At 39.2% G+C, this 21567-nt stretch overlaps 1 protein-coding gene across 1 annotated transcript in view; it reads right to left on the bottom strand.

Annotated features, from left to right (window-relative positions):
- The window catches only part of Msrb3 (methionine sulfoxide reductase B3), a 113665-nt gene extending 93078 nt beyond the window's left edge, over positions 1–20587 (bottom strand). The window contains exon 1 of the mRNA XM_090328018.1: positions 20423–20587. The gene's annotated coding sequence lies outside the window, so the exon portion shown is untranslated. The remainder of the gene's footprint in view (positions 1–20422) is intronic.
- Between the last annotated feature and the right edge of the window lie 980 nt (positions 20588–21567).

Raw genomic sequence — 21567 nt, 5'->3', positions numbered from 1 at the left:
TGTTTCCCCACTTAATTTATGTTCCCTATAAGTGAAACAAAACATGTTGATAAGAAGAACTGAATTACAGAATAAATTTGTGTGGAAAATAGTGATTTATAATGGACATACATGAGCTATGAAGCCAGACTGCTTGAGTTTGAATCTTGGCCATGCTCATAATTAATTGTATCTCCTTGGATAAGTTATTTACCCAAACAGGCTCATTTTCCTCAACTCTAAAATAACCATTACATCAATTAATTGTTAAGAAATACTCAGAAACTCCTGACTTTCACAATATGTTTAGGAAATGTTAGCTACTATTGTAGCTTAAATGTATCAAATATTTACTATATTTAAAATTGTAAGAGTTAGGAAATTCTAACAGTCCATTTATACTCAACTCTATTTACAGATAGTAGACCATCTCCAAAGATTCCTATTTAGGCCAGAAATTTTACTACTCTTTTTTTCCACAGTGTTTTGTTCTAAAGAAAACTGGGAGATAAATACTAAAGGTAACTGTTGGTTTATTAGTACTTGATGTGTTTCAGGTACATTTTACCTTTATCAGATTTTTTTAATCTTCACAATTTATGAGGTATATATCACAATTTTTCTATTTAAGATGTAGAGTCTGAGACTTGGAGAGGGTATGAAATTTACCTTTGGTCTCACATCTTAAGAACATAGACACTAAGTAACTGGGTAGATTAAATAGTACATTTGAACACAGGCCATGTAACTCCAAAGCCAGTACTCCTAACCTCTATGTAATGAAAGATTAGGTTGTACCTCACTCTTCACACTCTTCTTTCCCTATTAAGCAGTATGACTGACAATAAACAAGTAACAAAGAAATTTCATTCGAGAATATCACTTGAAAATCACCCTTTACTGAGAAAAACCTAAGAAGTTCAAAGAAATGAAAATTCTGGTTGGATCTCAGATTTCTACATTTGATCTTTCTATTCTCCCAGATACAAATTTAACTTCTCTTTCATTTTCAAACTTTTTCTCTAAAACTCTCAGATATGTCTTTAGGCTATATCTTAGGCATCCATATAACTGAATTGATCCCACTTTGACCTAACTAAACTTAAATATGTTGATATCATGGCAACATGTAACAGCTACACACACACACACACACACACACACACACACACACACACACACACACATCTAAGTTTCAACATGGCAGATTTCTGAACTTCTGGGTGAAAAGCTTAGCCAGGATGATTCCTAGTCCCAAAAGAGGCAAAGGATGCACATATTTCTGAGTGGTGACAGACAACCTATTAAACAAACAAACAAAACAAGAACTAGCACTAGCACTAAACATCCCACAGAAGGCAGCACTGCATAAGAATCACTTGAATGTCTATAATTCTATAAACTTATCCTCAAATTTCTCCGTCATCCCACCCTGTGTTTGATTTCAGAACCTCACACTTGCTAGGCTAGCATTCTATCATTTGAGCCATGCCTCAAGTGATTTTTCTGGTTACTTTCGAGATAGGGACTTTTTTTGTGCCTGGGTGTGCACGTGAGACTTCCCTTCCTTGCTGGGATTACAAGCAGCCCTAGCATATCCAGATTCCCTTTGCATGGAGAGGGAATCTCTTAAAACTTTTCTACACTACCTGGCCTGGAACTTTGATCTTTCAGATCTAAGCCTCCCACACACTTTGGGTTAATAGGTGTGACAATATACTCAGCTATGGATTGAGAAGGGGATCTCAGAGATATTTCTTCGTGGCCTAGCCTTCAACAGTGAATCCCTGATCTAAGCCTGTCAAGTAGGATCATAAGCAAAGGGATCCAGTCCAACTGCCTCATTTTTGTATTGCTTCTGACTCAAATAGTTACACATGTGAATGTTTATAGCAAATGAATGTGACATTTTCTGAAAGCCAAATAAAATGCCTAATGCAGCATTCTATCTCCTAGAATATCTGGTAGAGAATTCTGAAAATAGTTTGTGTTTAAAAATTCTATGAACACCAACCACTATGGAAAGCAGTATGGCAGTTCCTCAAAAGACTAAACATAGAACTCCCCTATGACCCAGCAATTCCACTACTTGGCATTTTATCCAATTGTCCAGAAACAAGGACATACTAAATCCACTAGCACAACAATGTTCATTGCAGCACTATTTACCATAGCAAAGATATGGAACCAACCCAAATGCCCCTCAGTTGATGGGTGGATAAACAAGATGTGGTATTTATACACAATGGAATTCTATGCTGCTGTCAGAAAGAACGACATTGCCCCATTTGTAAGGAAATGGAAAGACTTATTAAGTGAAAATCATATTAAGTGAAGTAAACCAGACTCAAAGGAACACAGGCTCAATGTTTTCCCTCATTTGTCATAATCAGTAGAAACCTTGGGCTCTCCTAGCAGAAATTTACAATAGAACAAAATCTAGATGCATGTAGGCCATGTAGAATGATGCTAGTTGAAAGGACCTCCAGAATATAGAAACAAAAGCCATATAATGAGTGATTGTTGTCCTTAATATACCATGTTAACTCTCATCTCTTGTTGTCCGTTGGTTATCTCATATTGTTACAGTATTTCACCTGGTTATTTGATATATTGTACATATGCGTATTTGGTTATTTGAAGTCAGACAGGGAAAGGAAGAAAACAAGATGAGGGGTTGGGGTGGGGGGAGGGATATGGGGACCAAGTCATGAGAAAGGGTATCAATGTATATGAAGTAATGCACCTTTTATCTGGTGAATACAATGTAACCCTTCTATTAATTACAATAAAAATATATGAAAAAAATTATTTTAAAAAATTCTATGAACAGAACCTAATAGAGGAGTATGACATTATGTGTTTGAATAAAATTAAATTACATAATAATCTACAATTTCCTGCTTAAAACTTTTTGATAATTTACTAATCATCAAAATGGTTTAGGATTTCCTGAACCACGTCCTGAGAAACACAAGTTAGCAAGTTTGGCAGCCAAATAGACATAGAAATGCCCATAGAGATCTGAGAGAACTTTAGTAACTATACTTATCTCAAGCTTCTGAAATATTTTTTGACCATTCAAAAGCCCCTTCTCATCCTATCACTATCTGACAGAACACATTCTAGTAAATCATTGGGTAAAGTCCTTCTTTGGGGCTAGAACTTAGGGCTTGGGTACTTTCTCTTTCTCTCTCTCTCTCTCTCTCTCTCTCTCTCTCTCTCTCTCTCTCTCTCTCTCTCTCTCTCTCTCTCTCTCTTCCCCCTCTTTCTCTCTTTTCATTTGAGCTTCTCCTCTTCAAGGCTACTACTTGAGCCACAACACCACTTTCAGCCTTTTCTGTCTATGTGGTACTGAGGTATTGAACCCAGGGCTTCATGCATACTTCATAAGCACTCTATCACTAAGCCACATTTCCAGGCCCCAAGTCCAAATTCCTAAAGGATCTGAAATTCTCTATCTATCTGCTGACTCACTCTCTTACCACATTTCCTTTCTCCCCGTTTCACTTCACTTCACCCTCCTGCCAACATGCACATAGTTCCTCAAAACAGGCCCTGTTTCCTACTTCTACTCCCCTAGTCTTCATTCTAGGGATTAAAGTCTTTTTGCTACCACTCCCATCTCCCATCACTCCTAACCTCTCCAGTCCCAGCACCTACTAGCAGGTAATAATCTCCCCTATGACCATTTTTAGGACGCTGATTTGCTTTAATTCCCTTCTCTTCTAAATTATAACACTACAGGGTCTTCTTCAATGTCTTTTTCATCTTTGTTCCTCAGTTTCTGGCACCTAACAACCACTATCTACTAAGCCAAAACTCACTTTGTAAATGACTGAGTTAATGGAGGATGGATCCGGATCATCATGGCTAATGTTGGCTCTGCTAGCTCAACTACTAATTGCCTTTAAAGATAAGAATGTATGTAAACTAAAAGTACTTTAGTTTTTCATTTATTAACAGTGCCTAAAAAGATGTAGAAAGCTGAAACTGCAACCTGATTTAAAACCCAACGGTAATTCAAATGCACTGTGGCAAAAAAAAAAAATCTAATGTCCAAAATTTGACTAAACATTCACTAGTCTTTTGGTGTGGGCTTTTTTTTTTAACTTCTTACCCTGAAGGTGAACGGTAAAATACCAAACAGATGCTATAATAGAAAATTCAGATGATTCACAAAGTTAATTCTTAGTTCCAGAATAAATTGGGAGTTAACTGCACTAGTAGATTTAAAGTATCAGCAGAACTATCAAAGAACTGTATTCCCTGGTATTTTTCCACAAGCTAGTAAAATGCCTCCCAAAGTGAAAAAGCCAATAGAATTGACAAATATGTGTTCTACCAAGTAAGAGTAATTTTTAACAAACTAATCTAAACACAATATAAATAGAAATTAATGCTAGTGCTGGTGGCTCAGGCCCATAATCTTAGTTACTCAGAAGGCTGAGATCTGAGGATCACTGTAGCCAGCCATGGCAGAAAAGTCCATGAGACTCTTATTGCCAACAAACTACTCAGAAAAAGCCAGAAGTATAGCAATGGCTCTAGTGGTAGAGCACTAGCCTTGAGCACAAAGAGGTTGAGGGTGTCCAGGCCCTGAGTTCAAGCCCTAGAATGGGAAAAAAGAAAAAAGAAAGGGGGAGAGGGGATTTAGTAGTATAAAGAACTAAGAGAATAATCTCAAGTCAATAAAAAGCTTTAAGTAGAATATAGTTTGGGAGGGAGTAACACTGTCATTATGTTTTCATTTTATTGTAATTACAAAGGGAAGAACTTTATCCCAGATCAGCATCAAAGTGTCTCCTATAAAGTTCTATACCAACATTGTTCTTATCAGCAGTGTCTGACATAGTTTATGTTCAACCACTGTTCTTTGAGTGAAAAGGTGGACTATTTAGTTACTGCTTGAATATCAATAACCAAATTAGTCAGTGATCAGCATGCCTTTGAGTTAAACAGATATCCTTTTATGATTGTACTTGTTTCAAGAAATAAGAGAACTCTGTTTTAAGGCTCCTCAATCTTTCAAACTACTTCTGATCTGAATGATTTTAGGAATGGAATTTTTTAGGTTAGTTTTCCCTTCTAAGTTCCTACTACATATTACGTGTGTGTGTGTGTGTGTGTGTGTGTGTGTGTGCGTGTGTGTGTGTTTGTGCCCTAAAATTTAAGATATAGTCTGTGCTGTAAAAATATATTAGCCTAAATGGGAACATAAGACATGTGCTAAATTCCATAACAGTAGAAAAAATAAAGTGCTATGAAATTTCAGAAGAATTGCTTCCAGCTTTTGGAGAAGGAATGGCAGGGGTACATTTGGGGGGTTGAAAACAAAGAAAACATATACAAAGGTGTTGGGAGCCAGAGTGGAATCAAACTGTACCTTGGTTTGCATCAGACAAATGCTTTATTGTCTTATTGTTTTCTGGCCTTATTCTGTTTAAATGACCTGAGATTTACCATATGAATGTAACACCTGGAAGTTGCCTGGTTTCAAGAAGGAATATAAGCCTGGAGTTGAGAATAAACGAGGCTGCAGTTTTTACCTGGGCTGCAGACCTCCCGGACCCGATGTGTTTGTCTCTCTTCTATTTTTTCCAGTCCCTGCCCCCTATTTCAGGAACCCCAATTTGCTGCCGGTAGGCCCCGGCACAAAGGAAGACTCTTTATTTTTATTCTTTTTTTTGTCAGTCATGGGTCTCAAACTCTGGGCCTGAGCATTGTCCCTGAGCTCTTCATCTTAATGCTATTGCCCTACCCCTTGGCCACAGCACTACCTCCACTTTTCTGGTGATTAATTGGAGATAATAGTCTCAGAAACCTTTTAGGGCTGGGCTGGCTTTGAAGTGAAAGCCTCAGATCTCAGCCTCCTGAGTAGCTAGAATTACAGGTATGAACCACACACCTGGCTTCTTTCATTCTTATATCTATAGTGCTACCCATTCTTCAATTTTTTTTATCTTAAAATCCTTTATACTCCAAAGAATTAGTGTAGATATCAAATTCCACTTGTTCATATAAGTATTTATTATATTGGAAATTGCAACTGAGAAATATCTGCTACTTTATAATATATACATATATAATAATTACAAATGATTTTCTTTTTTTCTTTCTGTTAGTCATGGTGCTTGAACTCAGGGCCTAGGCACTGTTCCTGAGCTCTTTTTGCTCAATACTACTATCACTTTGAATCACAGCTCCACTTCTATTTTTCTGATAGTTAATTGGAGGCAAGAGTCTCATGGAGACTTTTCTACCTGAGCTGGCTTCAAACCATGATTCTCAGATCTCAGCCTCCTGAGTAACTAGGATTATAGGCATGAACCACTGGCTCCTGGCTACAAATTATTATTTTTTTTTTTGCCAGTCCTGGAGTTTGAACTCAAGTCCTGGGCACTTGAGCTTCTTTGGCTCAAGGCTAGCACTTGAGTCACAACACCATTTCTGGCTTTTTGTGTTTATGTAATACTAATGAATCGAACCCACAGCTTCATGCATGCTAGGCAAGCACTCTACCACTAAGCCATAGTCCCAGCCCCCAAATTATTTTTAAATAGCAAAACTTTTTATTCTAAAAACTTGAATACATTTATAAAAATATTTTAGTGAAACAAACATATAAAAGGTTCGTCAGGGGCTGGGAGTTTGGCCTAGTGGTTAAAGTGCTTGCCTAGCATGCACGAGGACCCGGGTTCAATTCCTCGGCACCACATACATAGAAAAAAGCCAGAAGTGGTGCTGAGGCTCAAGTGGTAGAGCTCTAGCCTTGAGAAAGTCCAAGGACAGTGCTCAGGCCCTGAGCTCAAGCCCAGGACTGGCAAAAAAAAAAAAAAAAAAAAAGGTTCGTCAATGTTTGGTTTAACAGAAAACAACTGGATTCATTACTTATTTATACTTTTGCCATCCATGTGTTGTGATAAGTTTTCAATTGACATAGATACATAAGGAAAATTTAGCCTCCTTGTTAAGTAGTGATACAGAAGGTTTATTGTAGATATTCTTCCCTTGTCAACAAGTGATAATCTGAAACCTTATCAATGAATGATTGTTGTCCTTAATGTACTATGTTGTCTCTCATCTCCTTTGGTGTCCCTTGGTTATCTCATATTGGTATAGTATCTCACTTTGTTATCTGATATATTGAATTTATTTGTATTTGGATATTTGAAATTTGATAGGGAAGGGGGGAAAACCAAGACGGGTGGGGGGTGTGGGGGGGGAGGGAAACGGGTAACAAGACATGTGAAAGGGTATCAATGTATGTGAATTAATGCACCTTCTATCTGGCAAATATCATGTAACCCTTTTACTAATTACAATTTAAAAAAAAAGAAATGTAATAAGGACTACATATAGGCAAACAACCTAAATAACAGGGGGATATAAGCTAGTTTTCGAGTATGAGAAAAGCTTTTGAGAGAAAAGTTAAAAGTAATGAAAGAAGGGTTTCAAAAGAGGTAAGTAGTGGCCCCAAGGTAAGAGTGGGTGTAGTTCATTGAATGTTAGCAAAGTTCAACAGCCATGGCTGAAGGTATAAAAGAGGAAAAACTGATAAGGCTGACAGAAACAAATCTTAGAATCCACTGTAAGAATCTGGAACTTCACACTAAAAAGAAAAGGAACTAATAACCAGATAGATGTATAAACTAGGGAGTTAGTATAACAGAAATGAAATGGATAGGAGTTACATTAGACCCAAAGTAATGAGATTAATTTCTATTGCAGAAATCTTTGCAAAAAACTGATGTAGGGCATGATTTAAATTATTTTAGTTATTGGTAAGTAAAACAAAGGGGTTTCAATTCAACATGTCAGTTTGTGAGTATAATACATCTTCACCAGTGTCGCCGCTTACATCGTTCTCAACTTGCCTTGACCATGTTCCATTTTTCACATATGAACATTGAATATTATGGCAGCATTTACCCACCCTTCCTGTCTCCATTCATCTTCCCCCTCCCTTGGACCTCACCCTCTCTAACCCTTAGAACTGCAGCTCTAGTTCAAGCAATTGGACAGATGGCAGCACTATTCACTAGGAAACAAGGTGAAGCTGATGTGGAGAAAGAAACTCGATTGTTGACATGTATATGGTGGAGATAATAAAGAGGTAATAGATATAGGAGCTGTAGCTTAGGACAGGAAAAACTGGGCTAATGGATAGATGTAGGGAAGTTAATTAAACCTAGATGGAACTAAAGCCATAGAGTAAAGAAGATTACAAGGATATATTAAATGAGAAATGAAAATGTTAGAACTTCCCTAAAGCTTCAACATTTAGAGATGAGATGTTCAGGAAAGACCTAGCAAAAACCAGGAGCACTAGTCACAAGGAAGGTATCCCTGCAAGACAAAGATGATGACAATGTTACTTATTAATGAATTAAATTTTGAAGATGCTATGTATTTCACATATATTTATTTCACTGAATAATCATAACCCGATATAATAACCTGTATACAGTAGGGGTACAATTATACCTGTATTCAACAAGTAGAAAAGCTAAGAAAAAGAAAATTTAACTTGTCTAAGATTGTGTATCTAACAATAAACCAAGTTACAAAGGACTATTTGTAGGTGAATGGCCAGTGCATCTAATACCTTAAAGTCAGAAAGATAAGGACCAAACACTGAAAGAAGTTTCAGGACATTGACATGGATGATTCTTTGCTTATCCTTGGACCCTATTCTCAATCCATCAGCAAGGTTTCAGTTCTGGACCTGATTCAAATCATTATCAGTTGTTTTTCTGAGCCACTGACCTAGCCCAAAAAGGTTTATTCTTATTCTGGCCCTTATAATCCATTCTCTACATAGCAGTAAGAGTGATTTGAAAATGCCCATCAAATCTCTTAAATGCTTACCTAAAATCTCCTAAAAAATGTTATCACAGCATATCTATACTTCCATAACAACTCCAAAACCCCAACTGGCCCTCTTTTTGACCCTCAACTCTAACAATGCTTTTTTTTGCTCCTACCACAAAATGGTGTTCTTGTTCTTTAATCACAGCACATGTCAGTTCCAAATCGAAGAGGAAAGCTTCTGAGAATAAGGCTTGTGTCTCTCAGGTTTATTCTGCACCTCCTTGGATGAGACAAGTTAGTGCTTGACAACACGTAAAAAGGTTGACACATAGTCTGGATGAATGACAGATGAAGAGAGATAGCAAAGAGGTAAACAACTTGTGAAAGCTTGATTACAGGTATATTGGGTCATGTTTTGTAAGAGAAATTGGAGCAGTGTAAATAAAAGATATTTAAAAATTACCCAATAGCATAGGGAAAGATAAAAGTGAAAAAAAGTAAAGCATGAAGGATAAAAAAGATAATGAGCTAACTACTTTAGAAAAAACTAAAGCTAAGTAAGAAAATTATGACATTCAGAGATTCTTACTCTGTTGACAAAGTTCTATTATTTGAGGGACTTGGGTAAAATGGGTACCCTCCATTCACCATCAAGAACTTTCTTTTACTTGATTATTTCTCCATTGTGGTTTTCCTGGATTATTTCACATTAAAAGTAGTTCTGATTAGCAAGTACTTTTCATTTGGGGTTGTTACTTTTCATTTGGGTTTAAACTCAGGGCCTCTCACCTGCTAAGTAAGTGATGTGTTGAAAAAATGTATTCAATAACACTATGCCTCAATCTCTAATCTTAATACATATCATGATAATAATGTTATGATGGCATTGCCAAACTGAACAACAGAATATGAAAAAATTCATGCCACAGCAGTATAAAGAAAGCAAGACTTTCTTATCTCTTATTTGTGTTCAACCGAAATCATAAAATTTAGGACTGTGGTTATGTCTGAGTCCCAGAAAGAATGATATACTAAAGCCACACAGGCAGCTTTGGTATTATGTTCTGACTAAGGAAGAGTGTGCAAGTTTTTCAATTATTCTTTGTGCCTTGTAAAGGCACTTTATATCCTTTATGTGTTTGAAGTTCTGCACCAAAATCAACAAAACTTAATTTGGAAAAAAAAAAAAGAAAAGATACTTTTTTCACCTGTCAAATTAGCGAACTTCCTTTAACACTCATAGTGAATATTTTTGTGATAGTAAAATTAACCAGTTTTAAAAGTTAAGTATATTTCTACAATGGTCAGAGGCAAATTCCATTAGTGTAGACTCTGTTGAAAAAAGGTTTACTGGGCTGAGAGTGTGGCCTAGTGGTAGTGCTTGGCTCACATGCACAAAGACCGGGGTTTGATTCCTCAGTACCACACACACAGAAAAAGCCCGAAGTGGTGCTGTGGCTTAAGTGATACAGCCCTAGCCTTGAGAAAGCCCACGGACAGTGCTCAGGCCCTGAGTTTAGCACCTGGACTGGAAAAAAAAAGAAAAAAGGTTTACTCCTCTGAACATATCCTCAAGAATGAACAAGGAATTCCAAGCTATAAACTTGGAAAGACAGACACAAATTCTATTGTGTAATACTTCTTTAGGAAGTATATTCACAAGCTACTTTGAATATGTATAATCTTTTAAATAAATCCTAAATATTTTAAAGAGTATTATAACTTTACCGATGGATTAATTTACTGGCATAAGATTAAATTAAATTACTGCTGTAAGATCGCAAGGTACATTCTCAGTTTAACAAAATACCTTGTCCAATTGGAACAGGACATAACAATAAAATAAATTATTATATAATTTACTGATTATGTTATTTCATTAAAAATTATAGAAGCCTAGCCAGATACAATGGCTAAAGCTTATCATCTTAGCTACTTAAGAGACTGAGATCAGAAGGATTTTTGGTTCAAGGCCAGTGCAGCCAAAAAAGTTCACAAGACACACTCTTCGAAATGAAAATCTCGACCCAGTGGTATACAATACTCCAAAGAAAGGAGGGCTGGAAATGTGGCTCTGTAGTAGAATGCTTGCCTAGCCAGCTTGAGACCCTGAGTTCAAAGCTAGGTAGAGATTAAAAAAAATATATATTATGGAAGCTACTTAGAATTTTAGACAACCTTACAGAACCTTAAGAACATCAAGAGCTGGGAATATGGCTCAGTGGTAGAATGCTTTCTTAGCCATGCGTAAAGCTCTGGGTTTGATTCCTCAGCACCACACAAACAAAAAGCTAGAAGTGGCGCTGTGTGGCTCAACTGATAGAGTGCTAACCTTGAGTTAAAGAAGCTCATGCACAAGCCCAAGTCCAGTCCAAATTCAAGCCCCAGGGCTGTCATAAAAAAAAAAGCAACATCAAGCATTATCAGTTTAATCCATTATTTCACAGAGATGAAAACTGGGGCATGGGAAACTTAAAATGACTCAGATGAGAAAAAGGTCTCAAGAGCCGACCTGGTTTCTCCAATAACATTCAATGTTCTTTTTAGGGAACTGACACCATTTCAACAAGAATCATAAGCACAAGATGTAAATATGTAGGCTCTGCCTACAGGTACACATCCTCTACCTCAATTTAGTCCCTTCTTACTTCACAAAGACCATGTGACTACAAGGTATATTCAAGTCAGAAACATAGTCTACAGTGTGCCGATTTCTTTTCTTTTTTGGGGAGATAGTTTTGTTGGGTGGAGTGGTGGTGTCTGTTTAGAGACTACAGCTAAAAGACCATTTGTGGTCTATCTAATCACCTAGATTATATAGATATAGATATAGATATCGATATCGATATAGATATATACACACACCTATAAAGGACACTATAGTTGTCCTCAACTCGAAGGAATCTCAGACACTCTGACAACAAAACACAATATAAACAAAAGAGAAATAATAAACAAAATAAAAACAAAAGAGAAAGAACAAACATAAAATATAGGGCTCTGATTTATCCAAGGGCTGTCCTGATTTTTTAAAGAGACCTTACCATGTAGCATAGTTATTTTCAATCTTCTCTTAAGTTTAACATAGACTGAAGGAATTTTTCTCAGTAGTTAAAGAAAATAGCAACTATAAGGATTTATATAATTTCAAGTCAAAGAAGTTAATTATGACCCTAACAGTGACTGCTGTAGATGTATATAGAATGCATATGTATAGAATCTGTATGTATAGAATTTATAATATAGATAGAAATCATCTGCCAGATGTCACTTTAAAATTATACTATAACTCTAATATACTCATACCTAGACATGCATTTTTTTTTTGGCCAGTCCTGGGCTTGGGCTCAGGGCCTGAGCACTGTCCCTGGATTTTCTCAAGGTTAGGGCTCTACCACTTGAGCCACAGCACCACTTCTGGCTTTTTGCTATGTATGTGGTACCGAGGAATCGAACCCAGGTCTTTGTGCATGCTAGTCAAGCACTCTACCACTAGGCCAAACTCCCGGCCCCTAGAAATGCATTTTAAAGTATTTATGTCCCATACCTGAACTGTAATCTCAGAGACTTCTAGAAAGCACAATTTTTAGCATAAAGTCTATTACCTGGCATAAAATGGGCACCTTACTGAGATAAGGATGTTTTTGAGAAATTTCTTATTAGTCCTATAGCACAAATTTTCAATAAAGAATTCTAGAGAGATAGCAAGTCTCTAGTAGTTCAGTCTAGAATTCTTCTGCAAAGCAAGTAAACAACTACAGTCTCTAGATGCTATAACTCATAATTTCCACATGTGTATTTTATAAACATAAAAGAATGCCTTTGTATTTTAAAAGTCTCACTTAAATGTTTTATAGTACCAAGTGGCAGTGGCTTATGGCTGTAATCCTAGCTACTCATGGGGCTGAGATCTGGAGATTGTGATTTGAAGCCAGCTAAAGCAGGAAAGTCTGTGAGACTCTTATCTCCAATAAATCACAGAAAAAAAAGCCAGAACTGGCACTTTGGCTCACGTGGTAGAGTACTGGCCTTGAGCAAAAAGTAGCTCAGGGACAGCACCCAAGCCCAGAGTGTGAGCCCCAGGACTAAAGTAGGTATGAAATTAAGTAAGTAAATAAATGCTTTAGAATTGCTTTTTATACGTTGTTACCTGCATACATTTGTAACACAGACTTGTGATATTTACATTTATATTTACATAGATATTTACATTGGACTTTGAGTTTCTATAGTTATGCATTTTCTCTGTTGATGGCTACTGAAATCACACTATTCACATATGGAAAGATTCTCATTTTTAGGAAGTTAGAGATTACTCTTGGTTTTGTGTGCTGGACATAAATGTTATCAACAATGTACTGTTTTCAGAAGTGGGACCTTGAGTACACGTTTCCACCTATCTTCATTTACCTATAGTCCTCTCCATATGTTTTAAACCACTACAATCTGTGCAAATGAAGATCTATAATAAAAATAAATTTCCAATGAGCTGTGAACATAGTCCAGTGATAGAATACTTGCTAAGCATGTATAAGACTTTGTTCTCCCTAATACCATTTATTTTTAAACAAATACATTAGCTTTCTTTCAGGAAGTTAGGTATCATAAAGTCCAAATTAATGTATCCAATTGAACAAGTCTGGAAAACAATGCTCAACTATCAGAGCCATATGCTAGAAGTCCAGGTACTATGATTAAGGAGGTCAACTGAGGCTGAAGGGACCTTGAATGTGATATTTGAAAAAATAATGCACACAAAACATTCTGGAAAAAGAAGAATGTGGGATATAAATCAACATAAGTGGGTTTTTTATTTAGATTTGGAAGATGTCAGCAATCATTTTATGCATTAGAACTTGACAGAGGCAATGAAGGGTATCCATAAAATATACGTTTACCTGAGAAAAGAGAAGTCACAGACTTCCTTAGCAACAATTTTATTGAGGTTTTTTTGGAGCAATGTTCTTTGTTCAATGTTTGTCATGTATTATCTGCTGGAGTTAGCAACTATACTGACCCTTCAACAAAGAAAGCTCACAGGCAGAATGCTACCTGCTAAGCGGACATGTCCAATTCTATCTTCCTTATGATGATTTTCCCATTTCCCACCTCTTGGGTTAGCCAGCAAAGCTCTCTTCTTATCTTTCTCTTTAGCCCTCCTTACTCATACATGTTTTATTTCCAGCCTTGATCTCTCCCCACCCCTTGTACCAATTTCCAGTCTCATATATCTCCTTACATTACACACTTTCACAGGACTCTGCTACAAGCATCTCAAACAGAGTTGATCTAAAAAGACTTTGTGTGTTTATGTGTGTATAGGTGTGGGTAGGTATGAGAGACAGACAGACAGACAGACACAGAGAGACAAAGTGAAAGAGACAGAGTACTGGAGTTGAACTCAAGGTCTAAGTGCTCTCCTGAGCGATTTCATTCAAGGTTGGCACTTTGCCATTTAAGACACAGCTCCACTTTCCAGCTTTTTGGTGGTTTACGTTAATTGGAGATAATAGTCTCACGGCTTTTTCTGTTTGGATTGATTTTGAACTGTGATCCTCAGAACTCAGCCTCCTGAGTAGCTATGATTACAGGCATGAACCATCCAAGCCTGACTTAAAATGACTTATTTTACTCCCACTCACAGACTTCTAAATTCACATTCTCTCAGTCACTTAGGCTTAACATGTTTTTTTCATATATTTTTATTGTAATTAATAGAAGGGTTACATTATATTCACCAGATAGAAGGTACATTACTTCACAAATATTGATATCCTTTCTCATGTCATGGTCCCCATTTCCCACCTCCCCACCCCCCGCACAACTTGATTTCACCCCTACCCTCTCCTATTTCAAATAACCAATTAAGCATATATAAAATATATCATAACAAGGTGAAATACTTTAACAATATGAAATAACCACGGGACAGTAAAAGAGATGAGAGATAACATAGTACGTTAAGGACAACAATCACTCATTATATGGTTTTTGTTTCTTTATCCTGGAGGTCCTTACATTTAGCATCATACTATATGTACACTTAGCATCTTATCAGTGCCTCGTATTCAACTCTTTTTCAATAGCCACTTAATGGTTTATTTTTGTCCACTGTATATCAGCAACCTTCCCCCCTCCTATTGTCACCCTTCTGATCTGGGTCTTCATTTCCTGACAAAAACTCTTACAGCAATTATTTATTTGTCATAAGATTCCTTTTCCAATTCAATTCAGCCTTGGAACTCTTACATAATATAATGTATAAATCAGCTATCATCATATTTCAGGGATCAAGAAATTTAATAGTCCAAAATTCTCTGGCCTTGCATTGTTATAAGCCAAAGTAAACCTTCCATCATTTACTTTATCTTTACACTAGTCCTCTCTATCTGTACTCAAAACGTGTTTCAGTACTTGCCCTCTAAATGATATAGTAAATATTGAGTGCTTAACAAAAGCTGATTTCCTCCCACAAGAGTTTGCTATATCCTCCCTCTCATGCCCATTTCAGCTAATAAGAAAAAGAACTAGTTTCTTTACAGATCTGATCTTCATACAGGAAATTAAGAATGTTTCTGTAAATCTACAATACAGATAAGTACTACAAAAGAACAGTGTGTGTGAGCTGCAATGTCAAGGGAAGATGATAGTTGCAAGTAAGGATTGAGAATATTGGAAAAGTCAAAATCAATATACCTTGGACCAGGGATGTTAAGGGCCTTGCCAGAAATCTTCTTGGATTAAGAGAACTCATAATCTAGAGGAAAAAGGATGAGTTCATATGGATCTAACTCTAAGATGAAGTAGTGAAAGTTGTGCCAACCAAGGTACAAAATATTATAGAAGCAAAAGGAAATTATGAATTTTACAAAATGAGGATGACTTCATAAAGTACATTTTGACAGAGGATTTAAGGACTTTAACCTTTATGAGAGAAGTCTATGCAGAAGGAATGGCCTAAAGTCTCATGTGGCCTTATTTGTCTTAGTCCCCAAAGGCGATTTTTTAGCATTCTTCTAGCATTACGAGCTATATTAAGGTCCTAGATAAACTGTCTCTGAGGAAGTCATATTGCTACACACAGTTAAGTGTAGAGCAACTGTACATTTTAGAGACAAACAAGTCCACAATGCAAAGTGTAAGAATTGCACTTTCAAGGGCTGGGAGTTTGGCCTAGTGGTAGAATGCGTGCCTAGCATATAAGAAGATCTGGGTTCGATTCCTCGGAACCACATACATAGAAAAAAGGCAGAAGTGGTGTTGTGGCTCAAGTGGTAGAGCTCTAGTCTTGAGAAAGCCCAGGGACAGTGCTCAGGCCCTGAGTTCAAGCCCAGGACTGGAAAAAAAAAAGAATTGCACATTCAAACCATACAAATGGCTGCCCTGTATACTACACATATACTATACATGTACCATACTGTACAGATATGCATTATAGATAACTCAAAAGCTGGAAGGGACCCTAGGGAAAATTTGCAATTATGTGACTCAAACTGTAGGCATCAGGTTTTTCCTGTCAGGAATTAAGGATCAAGGCTCAGTAATTTACTTTCCTCATATTTGGAATTAAGGAATACATGAATATGCAGGAGTTACTGAGCACTCACACTCAACCCTGAAAAAATATAAAAGGGAAAATAAAGTTTATCAAAGAGAGAACAGTAAAGAAAGGTGAAGGCTAGAGAGGGAATATTCCAGGTTTTCTGGTCCCTGCTCACAGGTCCTAATATGATCTTTCTTTATTTAGCTTCTGATAGTCCTCCAGGAAATTCTTTCTTCTTTACTTTCTTTTTGCTAAAAACAGCTCAAGTTCATCTCTGTAATTCTCAAGAGAAATTTAAATGAAACATTATCCCAACTATTACATAAAGTCAATTGACTGATTCGTTGCTAATCTAATTTTTCTATACTTTTTACTACTATTTCCTTAAAATCCATAAATACAATTTCAGAATACTATGCAAACAAATATACAGAAAGAAAACATGGACTGTGGGTCGGGAGTTTGGCCTAGTGGTTAAAGTGTTTGCCTAGCATGCATGAAGGCCTGGGTTCGATTCCTCGGTACCACATACATAGAAAAAAGCCGGAAGTGGTGCTGAGGCTCAAGTGGTAGAGCTCTAGCCTTGAGAAAGTCCAAGGACAGTGCTCAGGCCCTGAGCTCAAGCCCAGGACTGGCAAAAAAAGAAAACAAGGACTGTGCTGAGCATCTTTAAAAGAGAATACATTATGTCTGGGAAGGAAAAAATATAGAACATTCCACATAAAACCTGAGATACCGGGACAGCAATAAAAAATGCTCAGAAATGGTGAAGTAAGTTACTGATTATTCATTTTTTTGGCCAGTCCTGGGGCTTGAAGTCAGGGCCTGAGCACTGTCCTTGGGTTTTCTCAAAGCTAGAGCTCTACTACTTGAGCCACAGCACCATTTCCAACTTTTTTTCTTATATGTGGTATCAAAGAATCAAACCTGTGTCTCCGTGCATGCTAGACAAGCACTCTTACCATTAAGCCAAACTCCCAGCCCCAGTTACTGATTGTTCTATCCAAAGCAATTTACTTCCAAATAAATCACATAGGTAGATGAAATTCAGTCTTCTGGGGGACAGAATGAAATGGGGATATTTCAGTACAAGGTATTTTACTTGAAATGATTCCAGATAGCTATCCACAGGCTTCTCCCACCACAAGAAAGTTACGGGTGTTTCCTGGTTGGTATCTTTAACATGGAACCAAATATCAAAACATAACATCAAATGATAGTCCAGTCTGAGATTAACTACCCACAAAGAGCTATCAGTCATTTACTCTGACATAAGCAGCACTTTCTGCTATTGAAGGGAAGACAGTATACAAGCTTGCTATTAAGGAAATCCATTCTGGTATGTGGCAAATGTCAAGACAATCCCTAAGGCAGATCTGGGATCCCCAGCTCCACACCCATCTGATCTGACGAGTTTAACATGTGTGACAAGTCACAGACCAACACTCACAAGTTTGAAGGAAATGTGATGGGTGGCTCTGCAGGGCTATATAAATAAAAACAACGTTATAGAATCCTGGAGTTACAATACACATGGAAACTATATCCAGCTTCATCATTTTACAGAGAAGGAAGCTAAAACCTGGAATCAAATTCATCAACCAAATCCTTCACTGAAATAAGTTACACAGATACGCATACACTCAAAAGCGGCTGTGACTACATTAGGACAGAACTAAAAGGCATTATTTTAGTTGCTCCTGGGTAGTTTAAAATATATTTTAGTTAATAAGTGCTAATTATATATATATATTTTTAAAAACTGGTAAGTCTTTGGATTTCCTTATTCCTTGACCAAAACAGTAAAGATTTCTGACTTAATATGGTGATTAATATTTTAATGAAAGAGCACCTTTAAAAGTTAAAAAACAGTGTGCTGATTCAAAATCTAAATGACATATAATCAATCTTGGCAGACAGGCAGTTTTGGCACTATGACAAAAATCTAAATGTCAGGGGCCGGGAGTTTGGCCTAGTGGTTAAAGTGCTTGCCTAGCATGCACAAAGATCCGGGTTCGATTCCTTGGTACCACATATATAGAAAAAAGCTGGAAGTGGTGCTGAGGCTCAAGTGGTAGAGCTCCTGCCTTGACAAAGTCCAAGGACAGTGCTCAGGCCCTGAGCTCAAGCCCAGGACTAGCAAAAAAAAAAAAAATCTAAATGTCAAAGAGCTAGCTAGTTTAATAATAATATAAAAAATTTCAGACACTGGGCTCTAATAAAACTCACCAGAAAGTAGATTGACATATTGGGTGGGACCAAAATTAAAAGTATATTTGAACTGTCCAAACTAAGTGTTCAAAATTACTGACAAGAGGATACAACACAGTCTTAATGCCTGGCTGGCTCTGAACCCCCGATCCTCAGATCTCAGTCTCCTGAGTAGCTAGGATTTCAGGCATGAGCCACTGGGCCCAGCTCAGCCCAGTATCTTTTAGAGATGTATTGATAAAATATGGAGTTAGATCTGTTGCATTTCCCCAAATGTAGTATTGAAGCATTACCAGAATAGGAATTTATAATAAAAAAAAGTAGGTCCTTTTTGCAAAACACTATTATTCAGAAACAACTGTGACGCTGACATTGCTTATTATGTATCAACTGTTCATTTAGTAAAGTGTCATGAATATCTGCTAATTCTAATTGACAATTGTGTATGCTGGATATTTTTAGGTAAAATTATCTTCAAAAACCCTTTTTTGTAACCTCTGCTGTGCCTGAGTGCTGACTATAATCTGTGCTTTCAAGAGTCAGCTATCAACTAATTTACATGTCCTCCCTAGCTCTTACTCTTATTTTGACAGTTTAGACTTCTGGTGACAAAACAACAGACAAGTAAAATTTCCTAAGTAACCTCAGCTCTCAAGAATATTATTTTTGGACTTGGCAGAAGCAAAGCTCAATTAGCAGAAAACCAGCCAATGAGCAAAAGCGTCAGACATCAAGTTTGATTCCCAGTCTCAAATATAATATATATATATATATATATATCCATTTTTCCCATGTTGGGCAGAATAAAGAAGCAAGAAAAATTTTCGTGTAACTTCCCATCTACTTTAAACCCCATATTTGTATTTTCAAATTCATTACTGTGTATAATTCTCCTATTTAAAAAAAGAAAAGAAAAAGAAAAGGTGACATGTTCGGTGTTCGCTTCGGGAGGAAATATACTTTAAAAAAAAAAAAAGGGAAAAGAAAAATGTTTAAAACCTCCCAAATACTTTCCCTATTATTGCAAGAAAATTCTCATTGCAAATGGTTTCGGCCATGGAATCGCCACCCTGGATGGCTTCTAACGGAAATCTAGCAGGGCAGGGAGTCTATTTTTCTATTCACTTAGTTTGACTTGGAGGCGGTCCAGTATCAAAGTTAAAAAGTAGACACTTGGGTGCGCTCCCACCCCTCTCCCCCCCTCCACCCCACCCCCGCTTAAAAAACAAACCAAAACGGGTACCTGGCAGTCAGCTGCTGTTTGGGTTTTGGCCGAGGAGATGCCACTCAGGCCCCACGAAAGCCTGGCCCCGGGGCGCGGGCGGCGGCTGCGCCCCTGGAAGTGCCCCTCCCCGCGCCGCGCCCCTCCCGACGCCCGGCCCGCACCCCCCCCCCACACACTCCCCTGCGCGACGCGCGGCGGCGACGCGTTCCCACGCCCGGGACCCGTTATCTAGGCGGCGGGGAAGGGGGTGTAGGCCGCGTGGGGCGACGAGGAGGAGTGAGGAGGGTTCCCGTGTGCCCCCACGCATACACGCTGAGGCGGACTCCGAGCCCTCTGGAGCCGGGACAGACGCCCGCTTCCCGGGCCCTTCGCGGGTTACCCGGCGGGGCCCCTCCCCGCGGCGCCCGCAGGCTCAGGTTCACTCCGGGGACGGGATAAGGTGTCAGCGCGGCGGTCAGGCGCCTCCCGGGGCTGGGGTTGGGGGGACGCCAGGGCGGCCCTGACCTCCTTCCGCCGTCGCCCCTTCAGGACGAAGGAAAGGGTGACCCGGCCAGAGGCGGTGGGGATGCGCCTGGGGCGCGCGGGGACCCCCCCCAACTTGGCCAAGGAAGAGGGGGTGAAGGGAGGCTGGGAAAGAAGCCCCAACTTACAGGAGCGCGCAGTGGCGGCCGCCAGACAGAGGCTGAGGAGGCCGAGGCTGAGCGAGAGGGGGCGCGGGAGGGTCCGCCGAGCGCGCATGGAAGGCCCGCGAGCCGCCGCCGCCGCCGCCGTCTCCGCCGCCGCCGCGGTCCGAGCCTCCCTCCACCCTCCCCAGCTCCGGGCGGCGGACGGGGCGGCGGGAGGCATGACGGGAAATTCCTGGGCACGGGCTGCCGAGTCCAAATATGAGCATGGGAGACGCGCGAGGGAGGACCGTGGAGCTCGGCGGCCGTGGACGGGGCTCGCTGCCCGGGCCTCGGCGGTCGCCAACTCCCGCCTCCGCTTCCTTCTCCTCCTCCGATCCTCCGCCGCGGCCCCAGGCTGCCAGCTACCGAGCGTCAGCGGGAGGTCCAACGTCGGGGGCCGGGGAGGGAGCACCCACCTCCACGGCTTCTCCCGGGCGCCTCGGGGTGGTGGGGCAGAAAAACCACCGCGCCCCAGAGTGGGGCCTCGGAGCCTGGGACCCGCAAGGAGCGAGTTGGGGGAGGGGAGGATTCGGGGTTGGGAGCATTGGTGGTCAGGGGATGAGAGGTTCTGGCAAGATAACCAAGTGTGGGGAAGTCAGACACGAGCAGCACTTCACGGGCCTTTACGCAGGGGCCACCCGTCCATACATTGTGAACGTGAACGCGCCTTAGAATATAGGAGAATCTCAGGGAGTGTGTGTGTGTGTTCGTGGAATTGCAAGGGGGCTCTTCCCTAACTTGTATTTGAGCACCATATATGGAAGCGAGGAAGGCTGTGTGTCTGAACAAGTTTTTCCAATGCTACCAACTGAACTTTACCACCGACCTTCCTAGCCACCTCCGGCCTGTTTTGTTTTTTTGGTTTGGGTTTTCCCCCTCTTCCTGAGTACATATGGCTCACCATGTGTTTGTTAGAGATTGTCGAAAGCAAAACACGGAAATTTATTCAAAAGGTGCTACTGCGGATAATCAGTGCGTCAACCTCCACAAGTTTGATGACAATCCCAGGCCTGTATCGACTGACATTTATTTGGCCCTAACTCCATGAGTAATCAAGTCCAAATAACCCCTAGTTTTCAAGACAACATAATTATGTCTTAATCAGTATATATATTTTTTTACGCAAACAA

The sequence above is a fragment of the Megascapheus bottae genome, chromosome 2 (genome assembly GCF_031878675.1).
Source record: "Megascapheus bottae isolate mThoBot1 chromosome 2, mThoBot2.hap1, whole genome shotgun sequence".
Lineage (NCBI taxonomy): Eukaryota > Metazoa > Chordata > Mammalia > Rodentia > Geomyidae > Megascapheus > Megascapheus bottae.
Note: the sequence above shows the minus strand (reverse complement) of the source record. Positions and strands in the feature narration are given on the sequence as shown.